Genomic DNA, 14115 nt, shown 5'->3' with positions numbered 1-14115 from the left:
AAACAGAAAATGAGAACAGGTAGAGAAGCTGAGCCTTAATCCTCCAATTTAATTTCCTTTAATCTTGCTTATAGAATATATCCTCTTTTTTAAACTACTTTTTTCTTCACCAAAGCCTGGCACGTTCAGATCCTCTCACACCTTTTTACCACGAAATACATGCATTGCTCTTCTCCAGCCAGACTTCCCTCCCCCCTGTCCAGGTTTCTCTACCTCATGCTCGATGCCCTGTTTAGGTTTCTAATCCAGGATGTCTAACACAGCAAAACTGGAACAGGAGCAGAAGACAGAGCATTGCAAGTGGCCCTTTGGCAACCTGCAGGGCTCACACTTACAGCAAATGCTCAGCGCACAGGTAGGGCGGCGAACACAACATCGAGACTTAATAAAAAACAATTTATATTCTCCCCCGCGGAGGTCTGAAGCTGGGATAGGTAATTTGTTCCAAATGGAGGAGGAACACTACCGACTACAGTGCTCCAGGCTTTTCTGGGTCTTGATCGTTCAGCTCATCCCGGGGTTTCTTCACATAACCTGACCTCCAGTTGTTTTTGAACAAGAGAGGTAACTGCCGAAGATTGTGGAGAAGATAGAAAGGAGACAACCCCTAATTACTGGTTGATTTCATCTGGAGCTGCATTATAGTCAGTACTTAGCAAGAAAGGAGACTTAAAGGAAACAGCAATTCTTAAACCACCACTAACATCAGCATTTTTGTTCTTTATTAGCTCAAAACGTTTTATTTAAAAGCAGCAGGCCTAGCAAAATAAGGAACAATCTAAAAAGAACCCCTGTTGACACAGACACATTCGATTTGCTGTGATAAAAGACAAAGACCTGCAAATCTTGCAATGTATCATTTGCTTCCAAGGACAGTAACATATAGCCTGTGATTTTAATGATTGTCTTGCAACTGATCATTTTGAGAAGCACAGGATAAAGTGCAGTTAAGCCAAATATTATCCTCTTACCCTTCCAGAGCACAGTGTTTCATTTAAGCCATTCAGGTAGAGGTAGTTTTGAGGGTTAGTAGTAGATTTGAAAGCTTGTTTGTAGTTATTTAGGCTCCAAGACCTCTGCATAATTTACACTAGTTCACACTTCAAAAACTTCTCAGAAACTTTCAAATATCATACACATTTTAAATGTTCAGCTTAAAATAAAGCTGCTACAGGGTCCAGTTCTGACTTTGCGTATATCAGTACTTTTGAATCAAGACAAATTTGTCCCAAGAGAGAATCTTCTTTCACCACTCAAAATATAATTATATTGCCACCATTCATATTAAGAGAAAAAGATAGATGGCCTTTACCCAGAGATGCTCTGGTGTGCCCTTACAGAGTTAATTGGAGGACTGACATCTGAAAAGAGCTCTCTGTCTCCCAGGACTCATTTTCTCTTTATTCATACTATACCAACCTGAAAGACAGAAACATTTAACAGATGCTCCCCAGACATGCATTGTTTTTCCTAATATTTTCACGCTGTGGTATAGCGATCCTGCCCAAAACCTCACCACAAGCAGCATCCTGAACATAAAATATCTACTGCCAGCAGAGGAAGTTGACTGTTTCCCTCTTACCTCGGAGAATTATCAGTGCATACCAGGAAACAGTGTCAGATATGCTCATCAGTCACAAGTAATTACAGATCCCTATCATCATTGTTTTTCCACACAGTCACCTTATCTCTGACAAGACACAAAAAAAGCTTCCACTGTTGTGGGAAGGATTGTCCCAAGTTTGCTGTCAGAAAAATAAGAAAATGATGTGTAAAAGCCAAAATGTTTTTACTCTTGTTTATAAATAGCAAGAATTCGGAATTTTTTTTTCATTACATCAAATGAAAACTTGAGTAGATTGTAGGCACCTCTTTACAATTGTTTTAAAGGAATATATAACATTGTTTTCCTGATGTAGCTTTTGAATGTTTTTTGTAAGTATCTAAATAATTAAAACCACATTCCAGTGTAAGCCCTCATGAGTGAGGGCTTTGCCCAGTGATCCATCAGGAGAGACACTAGAGCTTATGCCCAGTGCAGTCCTTCTCTATAGAGTAATCTAATTAAATTAACTGTGTGAATTGAGTGACCATATGGAACCATCAGTGATGGAGAGATACTATAACTTGGAAGCAAAATTATCACAAGAGAGTCTAAAACAAGGAAAGAAGGTGCAAGTTATAAGAAGAAATCTGCTCAATAGTCCAAGTATTGGAACAGAAGCTCTGTTTAGAAGGGGAGTGTGTCAAGAGACAGTCCATACAAAGAAACAATAACAAGTTATTTTAATTCTGAGGCACTTAGCAGAAAAACATCACAGAAACAGAAGAATTTAATTTCTTTTCATTTACTACCAACTGCAATGGCCACATGCTGTTCTGTGTTTGTATTTATTGTGTATTTTTGTTTGTGCCACCAGAATATAAGCTTTTCCAGACAGAGCCCAGCTGTTTGTTTGGCACAAACTTCCCTATTATACAATTCTGGGTACACTTAAATAGGGACTGTACATGCTATGTTAATTCTCTCCCCAAAGCAGACTAATTAAATCAAAACCTGATCAAATGGTGTTACAATTTTCACTGAAATCAACAGAATCATGGACATTTCAGTTTTAACTCTCCAGGGGACCAGTGTGTAGAAAAACAAAATTTTTAAAAACTGTAATTTGAGCAAAACCATAGTCTAGGAATAGTGACAGAGATAGACTCAAGCCTTGGTACACCTGGTAGGAAGCTGCCACTCAAGTCCTGTTGTCAGCACAGTGCTGAGTACTGAAATCAGCCTTGTGGCTCACATTGAAGTCTGTGGCAGAGTTACTTTCAGCACAGATCCTGATGGGTCATCCCCTATTTCCGTTCCAGAACTCCAGTTTTTACTGATTCACAGAGCAGCACTGCCCACAGCAGGGATAATCCAGACCACTGCATCCAGACCAACAGGCCACTGTTGTTTCCTTGCCCTTGCTTAAACCTGCAGCAGCTCACACTTTCCTGATTCTGTTGCTGTCACTAGGCCTGTGCCTGCCATAATTCAGACTTAAATGTCTAAAAAGCCTGGAAAAGCAAAGAAGGCACACCCAAGGGCTGTGCCTTCTTTGCTGCTCTCATGGCATTTTCTGCCCTGTCATGTGGCTGTACCCACAGCAGAGCAGGTTCTGCTACATACAGGTCATCTATGGAAGAGCATTCATGGAGCTTCCATTTAAATCTATACCTAGTCTTGTGATCCAACCTAACCTTCTTAAAAAAAGTTAAAATACATTCTAACGCTGGGTTTCATGTCCTTAGCATTGGCATAGGAGACTACCCAAGGTACAAGAACAGAAGGCAGCTCAGCTTTGACTCTTTTGGTGACTCAAAGGTAGCTTCAGAGGATGTGTGTTAAACCCCTGTCACACTACAGCTCTACAGGAAAAACATTTACATGAGCTGCTGTGAAATCCATACAGTCCACTTTGTTCTCTAACTTGGTGGCTGTAATTCTTCACTCTTTCACATACCCAAGCGAGTCAAATAGCGTAAACACTAAAAAGATAACTGAAAACCTAAGAGGGCACTAAGATTTTATCAGAATCTTATCTTCCCTGCTTGGTGCTGTCCATCTGTTGCATATAGCAAAAGCAAACTTGAGTGAGCAAAACACCCAATATAGATTAAAGTGGATAAATTGGGGGTTTTGTTTGTCCAGGGCTTACACTTTCTGGCACATCTTGTACCTAATTTACTAATCCTAATGCAGGCCACTGTGAAGAGTATGTTATTAAAGTTTTAATTTCAAACACACTTCTGCAATTGCAATTTACAAGAAAACAGAAAACACGTGACTGAATCCCAGTTGATCTCTTCACACTACTTGTGTCAGTGCACGGGCTTTAATTCCAATCAGGATAAACAAATCCATAGCAGAGACCAGTACAAAGAAATGTATGCCAATTTTACAGGAAATTTTTGCCTTTTTTAAAAAATTCTGGGCAAAAGGAGTCCAAGAAAGACAATGTGAGTGGCAGCACTGCTTCAGTACCTAGTATTTTCCTTTATTCTCATTTCAGCTGATATCTTGGGATTGGCAAGTTTAAATTCCCATGGTCAAAACTTTTAAAATTAAGGGTGATTAAATTACTTTTCAAGCAAAGCATAACTTGCTGACTGTTTAGGTAGCAACTTAAGTAGAATGAAATACCTTTTCAGAATAACACAGGCCTGAAGATGCCATCATGTAATAAATAGCTTTTCACTGCTCTGGTTCACTTTCATACTGAGCATCAGTGCATGGAGCAAGACAACAATTTGGCTCTGAACAGTTGGGGTTTTTTTTGAAATGTGATGGTGTAGCTGGGAACTTCCAAGAGTAAAAATGCTGTCAAAGCAGCATACAATTTAAAGTTCATAAGTGAAAGAAAATGGATGGCTCATCAACAAAAATGTCATTTCTAAAGATAAAGACAGATTTTTTTTTTTTTTTTATTTTCTTAAACACTACTCATGACTCCAAGGAAAAAAAATCAGTGTCTTACAGAACTAGCATGAGAAAGCAGCAAGGACAACAAATGTCAAGTTAAAGTCGATGTATTTGCTGGTGCATCATTTAAACAGTGCCTGAAGGATCATCCCAGCACGATGGGTGTTTCAACCTGGTTTAGCAGCATCTAAGAAAGTCTCATCACTTTATTAGAACAACAGTGTCATTAGAGGAAAATTTGGGAAGAATAGCTATAGTTTGTGTAAGTTTCTTACTTTTTAAATTTTTCTTACAAAGATTTAGTGGGATAACTTCAGCAACCAGCTTGAAGCTGTGGATGTTCATAATTTCAGCAATTAGTATGCCAAAAGGCTGACTGTGCAACAGACTAAGAAATGTACTGTTCTTGCCCATAAAAATACAGCCTATATTTATGAGTTTTACCTCTTATGTTTTAAGGATGGCAGAGTACAGCCCGTTTTCTTTTGCACTTTAAATGTTTTAGAGCAATACACTCTTTACCACCAGATATCTTCATTCCTTTCCAGATAGTACCTGGAATTCAGATGGCACATTAAGATTCATGCAGTTTGACCTTCCTTGACTTTCATGCAGAGCTCCAGTGGCTCTGACTAGCAAAATTTGGGACACAAATTTAACAATTTTCATCACAACTTTGGTTGCTTGTTAGGAAAGCATGAATGCTCTGTTAGAGGGTAAGTGTTGAAAACAGATAGTTATACTCATTAATTCACATTGAGTTTATACTGGCTTTAGCATCTTCTCCCATCTAACCAACAGAGCATGCAGCATCACCAGCTTCCTTTGTAGTAGCACATTTGATTTTCTTCTATACAGTGAGGAAAAATTACTCCGTAAAATGAATAACAAATAAAATTAATCTACTACTGGTCATTGCCATTACAATGATAAGTGGAGATTCTCCCTCAATTAAAAGCTGCTGAGTGATCAGAGCACCCTGAACCTGGAACTGGAATGTCAAAAATCTGCCTTAATTTTCATTGGCAAGCCACATGCCAGTTTTCATACTGAAGGCTCCATGTCATCATCTCTGAGCCCCCATACAGCCAAGGAACAAAACTCTTAGAATATAAAGCTTGAAGAAAGTACTACATAACATGTACAGACTGGGAAAAAGATAGCAAAAGGGTTTTTGTCTTTCCCTCCTCCTGGACAGTCTTGTACCATGTGTTCTTGGGGATTTCTTGACATCTTTTGCAAAAGTCAGAACTGTTTGAAGAATATTCCCACAAAAGTGTTTTCCATAGCATGCAGAGAAAACAATTCAGCACCAGAGCATTTGATATTTATGGTTAAGGAAACTTCTCTGTCCCACCATCCAGGAGTCACTCTCACCACCTGAGCTGGAACTGAGGCCCCCTCTCAGCTGCACCCCCTCCACTCACAGTCAGACCAGGTTTCCTCATCAGCTCGACTCCAGGTTTCCCATAGCAGAGTCACAGACATCCAGATCCCTAAAACATTTAATCATGGTGCAGTAACCAAACAACAGGTTAGGCTGGTGCCTCCAAGGAGTGATGCAAAACAAAGGAAGCTCTGGACTTTTATCCCTTTACAGTCTCTGGTTGGGAAAGTCCAGGGGTCCTCAGGTCCTGCCATGTCCCTGTCCCTCACCTGGCTGTTCCACAGGTCCCCATGCCCTCAGTTCACAGCCTCTTGCCTTGGGGCCCTGCCCCTCAGCTCAACCTGCAGCTTGTACCGAAAGCTGTTTGCACTAAATATATTCCCCAACATCTATGATGGCCAGTTTTAAACTACTGGTACAATACTCTTTAGCAGCCAGGAGTGTGGTGCTTAAGGTGAAGATGGCATGTGGCCAGAGCCAGTCTAAAGACTGTCTGACTGTTCAAAAGGAGATATTCTGCACTGAAAGCACCATCATTATTCTCAATGATCTATTAACTTAAAATAGTCACACCAGTAGACCACCAATAACAGCCAGCAGCTTCTCCTTTCAGCCCCCTTCCTCTTTTTATTCATAGATTTGAAATAGAAATGGCTTCGGACAAACATTTCCATTTTGAAACACTTCCTACTCTGAAAAATGAACAACTGCAGTGTGAATTAAACCGTGTAAGATATGACTTTTGCCAAGTACCACCATCTGGATATTTAAATGCACAAAATCTCTGCTATAGGGGCAAGTGCAGCACTTACATTTCTAGAAGTGGGAAACCAGCCACTGCTTTACTTCTTGGTGCAGACAAGGTGCACATTACACCAATATCCTGAGATAAACCCATACCAAGGAGCCTGTTCACCTGGTCTCACTACCTACCTGTGATGAGACTGACCACTTAAAGCTCTTGAGTACATTCTGTTTGCAATGGTGTGCACACACTTGTGAAAAAGAAAGAAATGTGTCTCATAACCCATTGATTTGTGTTTCCTCATGCTTCTCTACTTGAAGCTGAAGGGTTAGAGGCAAACAGGTACAGTAAGCGGGGAGGGAGGGAGAAAAAAGTCCAAGCGAGAGCCAACTGCCCTTTTTCCATTAACACTTTCCCTTATATTTGCAGCTTTCTTTACAAGCTTTGAATTCACCCTCTACACACCATCACTCACTGCAAATACCAGACACTGCCATGACAGCACATTACCAAATGTGCCATATCTAGACAGAGAAAAAAAGGTTGATTATTTGCCCTATTTCCAGCCTTTATTGCCAAATTACCTGACTTTCAACAATCTGATGACAGCAGTATTTTGGAAATTCTCAAGTATAATTAACATAATCTGGGTCTGTTATTTAAGGAGTCAGGAAGTCACCCCGTTGTACTGTTCCTACTATATTCTTACTCCATATCTAATGTTAAGAGCATCATCTTTGCTGGAAAGTCAAGAGAAGAAATCCCCCAGGCGCCTGGGCTATAATGCACTTTGCCCTCTCCTATATCTATGTAGGTCAAAAGGAAGTTTATATAGGTGCATCAGATTTTGACATCAAACCCCAACTAGATTATGATCCAAAACCACTTTCTGCCATAGGCAGCCCAGAGCTTTATCCAACCAGATTTTGAAAAATCTCCACAGTTGGAGGTTACACAACTTCTCTGGGCAAAATCTGCTTGACTAGCCTAACAATGAGAAAGTATTTCCCTTAAATTCAGCGTAAACCTCTGTGACTTCAGTTTATGTCCTTTTCCTCTCAGCTTCCTACCATAGAGTGCTGTAAGAGCCTGGCTCTGTCTTCTTGCTCAAAGGCACAGGGAGGCTGCTGACAGGTCTCCCATAGAGTTACAGTTTCCCCATACCCAGTCAACACAGGATACCATGGGACTATGGTTTATTTTATGAGATGCAGCTCTACATGTCCAAATTATAACTTCCAAGAGAAGCTGCAGCTAGTTTTATCCAGAAACCGAAGAGCTCACATTTTGCCAGCAGCAAAATTAAAAAAAAACAACCTACAACAACAAAAAACCCAGTTAAAAATATGGTCTTGCTTGCCAAAATACATATTAAAAAAAAAAAAAAAAAAAACAAAACAACAAACTAAAAAACACAGTAATGCAGCGCTAGAAGTAGAACACCCACCTCCTGGTTATCCCAGTATCTCAGGCATAAGACTGCTCTGCAAGAACAGCCACATTCACAAATAGAACAGTAAATCCCTAGCAGCATTTATCTAAATACAGAAAAGCATATTCCATATAGAAGTTTAGCAACAAAAACAGAGAAGGTCTGATTTAGTAAATCCAGTTTGCCTTACTTATTATTTAGCAAACACCTTCTACTAAAATCCTACAGTTTGTTGACGGCAATCTGAAATGTGTTGAAGTAGGATACACATACAGAATGTCTTATTTACTAAAGCTGAATTATTTTTAGAAAAGCTGAATGTAGAACAAGCTGCATCTTGCTCTAACTTACAGCTGAGCATCCTGTTTACATGCTGATGTCCGTGTTTACTTTTTTGGTTACAGGAAGCAATGCCAAAAGACTTGAAATAATTCTGCCTCCCGCTGCCTATCAAGTTATTTCACTCCCGTAGGAAACAATGGCTGGGGGTCAGGTTAACTCATGCAGAGAAATGCAGAGAGCAGAGTTTCACTGCTCTGAGACAATGCCATTTTAACAGCTTTGCTACAAGGATTTGCTTTGCCAGGCTTCTTTGCCCAATCTGTCTCTCTGAAATATGTACAACTTCCTTCTGGCACTTTTGCTTAGAATATTCTTTAAATTATTTTTCCCTCTCTCCAAATCTTGTTCTCTCTCTTACAGCACTAACATTTTCACATGATTTGCCCTCTATCTTCAAGCTGCAGTCTTAACACATCAGTCAGATGCAACAGCAGTTTCTACATTCTATTCTGGCATTTTCATTTTATTTTATTAATTTGTATCTTGAAAAACAGGATGGCTGGCCTTATAGAGGGTTAAGAGGAGGAAGCCAGGACAGTTCTCCATATGAATCTCTGTGCAAGTGCCAGCTGGATTTCGCAGCCCCGTGCTCGGCAAAGCACAGAACAAGAACGCTGTTAGTATTCTTGGAGTGCTCTGAAGAGGAACAGGAAAAGAGAGGAAAATAATCTTACTCTGTACCAGAAAGAAGTGCTGGAAAGTCAAAGAGGAGAATTCAAACTCCATCCCTCCCCACAGCACATAATCAACATCACTCACAGTCACTCTCATGCATCACAGTGACACTAAAGGTAATAAGCTGTATGTGAAAGAAGGGAAATACTGAAGAGGTGTTGTTGCAGCACATCCCCCTTTCCTCCTGCTCTCCATGCCCTCCAAAGCTGAACTTTACTCCCAGGATACTGAAAATACTGCTTGTTGAACCTCTGCTCAGGAGGAGACCCACCATGCACCCATTCCTGCCTCTTAGGATATATTTATAATTGGCTTATAGCAAATACACTCTTTCAAATAACTAGAGGTCACTTAGTCTCTCAGTTTATGATTTAATGGCTAATTTAGCCTACCTTGAAATCACTGATGAGGAACATGAGGCTGCCCTAACCACAGACACAGCCCTAAAGCCCAGGCAATATTGGGATGATATGGAAGTGTTGATGGCTCCCTAAAACCTTAGACAGATGGTGTACAAAGCTCAGGGCTTCTGGGTTGCTCCTGTGCATACAGGCAGGTTAATTCAAATACCACTGGGTTTTATTAACTCTCTATCAAGAACAATTAATATTGAAACAGGTCCAGAACAAAACCAAACAATAAAATCCCTATTCTTCCATTATGAAGAGGAGCTGTGTGGGAGAAGCAGGACTGGAGACAGTCATCACCCTATTTCCTCTACCTGCCTCACTCTGCAAGTAGATACATATTTGCCCCTGCCATTGTTAGCATACCCCAAATGTAAGTGCAAGAGGCACTGCCAAGTGGGACAGTAATGCACTCAAGGAAAGTCCTCCAAATTCCAAAGTTATATAGAAAAATAAAAAGCTCCCCCCATTTCTTCACCTCAGGGGAAAAATTGTACTTCACATGTGTGATGGACTGAATAACGCTTCATCACAAGAGCCAATTTTTTTCCAACTCTCCTCCAGCTCCTAAAACATAGATCTTAGTTTTGTACCTGATATGCTAAATGGCTTTCCTGTCTATTATACCTTTAAAAATAAAAAGGGATGATAAATACATAATTTCATGATTTACTACGCACATCAGAAAGTAGATATTAGGAGGACTGTTCTCACTTAAGAAATATGTACTAAAACTAAAATAATAATAAAAAAAAAAATCCCAAACACTCCCTCTCTTCCATAAGGAGAGGGTGGATATTCCTCATGGAAAACAAAAGCCAGAAGAAAAAGCTAAATAGGCATTAATATGGAAAGAGTCTAAAAAGAACCCCTATGACTTAAGGCAACAAAAATCCCTAGGACAGTTCCATCTCACATAGATTAAATTTTAGCATTATGTAGAGTAAAAACACAAGTGGTAACAAAAAGTTAGAACAAAACGCACATGTAATGCAGGCATTGAATCAATAAAGTAATTAGGATCATAAGCACTCCAAGAAAATCAAGAGTTTGGCATTTTTCTACCATGTACAACTTTGTCATGAAGATGCAGGACTCTTAAAAAAATAATCCAAATATTTCTCCCAGTTCTGAATTCTCATTTTGCACTTTTCGTGGCCTTGCTGCCTGAAAGGCATGGTGAGTGGGGACAGCTCCTTGGCTGTACTCCCTCTAACTCCCCTGGTTCATCCCCACCTTAAAACACATCCATTCAGGAGTATCTGTAAAACAACCATATAAATTCCATTCCCTTTAAGATACTCAAACATGCACCTCCGTTCTGGGAAAGGCTCTTCTCCACAGACTGAAGATACCCTGGATGTTTCATCTTTTTAGCCTTCCCTCCAAACCTGCTTTTGCAGCTGTAGATCAGGGTCCCAGAGCTGCACCCCTTCTCTTCTCACCCCACAGCTCTGCTTTTGTCCCTCTTTCTGGAAGCTTCTTTCCAGCAGAGACTTGTGGGAGTACAGTCCCAGCTGCAAACATTGATGCTCCTTGATGACCTTTGACAACTGTATGCAGTTCATGAACTCCCAAATGCAAAACTCCTGGCTGCTGTTACCTGAAGGAACCTGCATCACCAGGGCTCAGCCTGGACTTGGGATTCTAAAAGAAAAACATCTGGCCAGGAAAGGACTCCATCACTGGGAGTGACCCAGGACTTGAACACACAAGGAGTGACTAAAGCATCATGTGATGCTTGTTTGATGTTCATCTTCAGACTCCTAATGGGCCTTGAATCTGAGCTCCCTCCAACGTAGAATTTAGGTAACAGTTTTATTAATTCTTGTCACCATGTACACCACTGCCTGTCATCAAATGTGCAGGATTGCCTCTTTTGCAGAAGAGGGCTGTGTTTGCAATTGCATGCAGTCCTCTCCAAAGCCACATCCAAAGTTTCTGATACCACTTTCATGTTGCCTATGAAATGCAGGTTAGAGTTTGTGTTAGAAAGTCCAAGAGTCTTAGGAGCATCTGAACAAGACTATGGAGAAATGAAATTGCCCCACTAAAAAAGGTAAAGGGTAAAGATCCCCCACTGATTTCAATATGTCACAAAATATATGATGCCTTTTATTATAATGCAGCAAGAATAAATCAGCCTTTCATTATCAAGAAGAGAGAGTATTACTTGTTCTGGAGCTCTCTGCTTTTCAGAGAGGAGTGTGCTCTGAAATATTGTCACTTTTGTTGCTTCCAATATGTCAGCTTGGAAAGGAGATCACAGAAAGAAGATCAGGCCAAGACAAACATTTTACTGCCCTTTTTTCCACCCTGATTACGATTGCTTTTGGGTTGCTATCAGTAAATTTTAGTATCTCATACCAGCCAGATGAAGTTTTTTACTGGGCTCAGTGTCCTTACAAGGTTCAGACTTTGATGAGATCATATTTCATTTTCAGCTATTGCCCAACTGCAGTGTGTTTTAATTGAAAATTAACTATTATTTAGCTACATCTTGTGTCACACTGTGTTTCACACCCTGGACGAAGTTTTCAGGAAATCACAGGAAACCATCTTGGTAGACCCAAATGGTAAGGTTTTATTCACTCACGTGCTTGGCCTGATGGGAAGGAAGACATAAACCAGGTGTGGTTGTGCAGAGCTGTGGTACAGCAGCACTGGAAGCAGCCCTGTATCTCTATGTCCTTCCTGTGTCCCTGTGTCCTTCCTGTGTCCCTATGTCCTCCCTGTGTCCTCCCTGTGTCCTCCCTGTGTCCCAGGCTCCAAGCCCCAACCAGGCAGCCAGGTGTACCCTGGGTGTCCTCCTGCCTTCTCCATGTTATAAGTGAAGCTCCCCCATGGTGAAACTGTGATTTACTTTTTACTTAGTGCTGCCTACAAAGAGCCTCTCAATTTTTAGTCCATTAACAAATCTTTCCTGGGATCTATTAACATGTCACTACGGAATGCCTTTTCCTTCAAAGTTTAATACCTCTTAACTCTCTCTTAATCACATTGCTCTACTCCGCTTCATAGCCTGGGGCTTCAGGGAACCTTTGCCTTTTATTAGTGCCCATATACAATCATGTTGTCATTCCAAAATCCAGTGCTGCTTTGGGTTTCATAAATTCTTATCACTTTGATTTACTCGATGTGTCCGCAGCTCCCGGAGAAGGGAGATGTGCAGGCAGGGCAAGGAGTGAAACATTCCAGTACAGAGCTGTGCCAGTGCATTCCTTAGCAGGGAGGAGCTGTTCCTGAGAGGAGACACAGTCTCTTCTCCCCTGCAGTAGTGGCCTTGGTACAACCCCTGGAGGTATTGAAAAGATGTGGAGATGTAGCACCTGGGGACATGGTTGGTGATGGACTTGGCAGTGCTGGAGCAATGGTTGGATTTGTTGATCTTGAAGGTCTTTTCCAACCTGAGTGATTGTGTGATTCCTGTTCTGAAAGTTGGTGAGAGCTGACAGATTTCCATGCTCACAGCTGTGAGCTTCCAAATGAAAAACTGGCTGCTCATACCTTGGTAGTGCCCCATAAAGGAAGACCTCTCTTGTTTCCATTTAATTAGTGAACGGACTCACAGCCTTGCGAGGGTCACAGTATTTCTGGTTTGGCCCATCTAGAAGCTCTGCTGACTGACTGGTGAGGGAGGAAAGGAACTACCTGTCTGCAGCCCATTTTCAGTCATTTGCACCTCCAGGTGAGGGAAAAGAATACTGGAAGTCCTTCTTAGAAATTTAGATATCTATTTTACCTCCTTTTTGAGATGATATTTTTTACTTTATAAAGGTGTTTGTGAGTGACATAAGAAAGTTTCAGTGTGATAAAGCTGTAGTGGCTATTTGGTAAATGTCTTATTTATGTCACTGAATTCATTACTGGAGAAAACAAAACTAAGATTATGAAATTGTATAAAAGCAGCTGCTGACAATTCGCTTATATTTTTGGTTACTTGTTGGTTTTTTTGGTTTGTTTTTTTTTCTTCTTCGTCTCTCAATGCCATTTCTACTGAGAAGCATATTATCATGCAATTTAAGGTGCTATAGTACTAGGAACATGAACAAGATGGATTCACTAATTAAGTGGAAACAAGGTCCAGCCTGACATCTCTAAAATACAGCAGATCCCATCACAGCCACATGCTTGTCTCCCTGCTGTTAGAGATTTGTCATTTGCAAGGTACCTGGGTTTCGTCTCAGCATCATGTCAAAGAATCTGAAAAATATCTCATCTCTCTTCTAATAAGACACCATCTGCCTGTTTTTTAGAGTAGCCTCAGAGTAGGCATTGTCTGGGTCTGTTTAAGCACTTTTTGTCTGTTCTCAGTTTCTTTACAAGAGTTTTTTTTTTAATTTTTTTTTTTTTTTCCCACAAGTCAGAGTTGCTGCAATGTGCTCTGTGTGGTGGAAGTGTTCAAAAGCTTTGGGAATGTGCAGCTCGTACAGAATGCAGCTGCCTGTGAAATGGTGTTAGACACAGAGAATACAGCCTATCGATTCTTTGGCATCTATATCAGCTTCCTGTTTATTTCTGAATATAATTTAAGTCCCAGTTTTTTACCTGGTTGGATCCTGACAGGTCACTGGGTTTGTCTATATGAATTGCCATAGCAACTGTGGTGCTGGAGCAAATAGTCATGAGCTTTAATAGCCTGGGGGTCTGCAGCAGAGCACTCTT

Source organism: Zosterops lateralis (assembly GCF_965231275.1).
Source record: "Zosterops lateralis genome assembly, chromosome: 10".
Classification (NCBI taxonomy): domain Eukaryota; kingdom Metazoa; phylum Chordata; class Aves; order Passeriformes; family Zosteropidae; genus Zosterops; species Zosterops lateralis.
The sequence above is the reverse complement of the archived record's forward strand: the minus strand, read 5'-3'. Positions refer to the sequence as shown.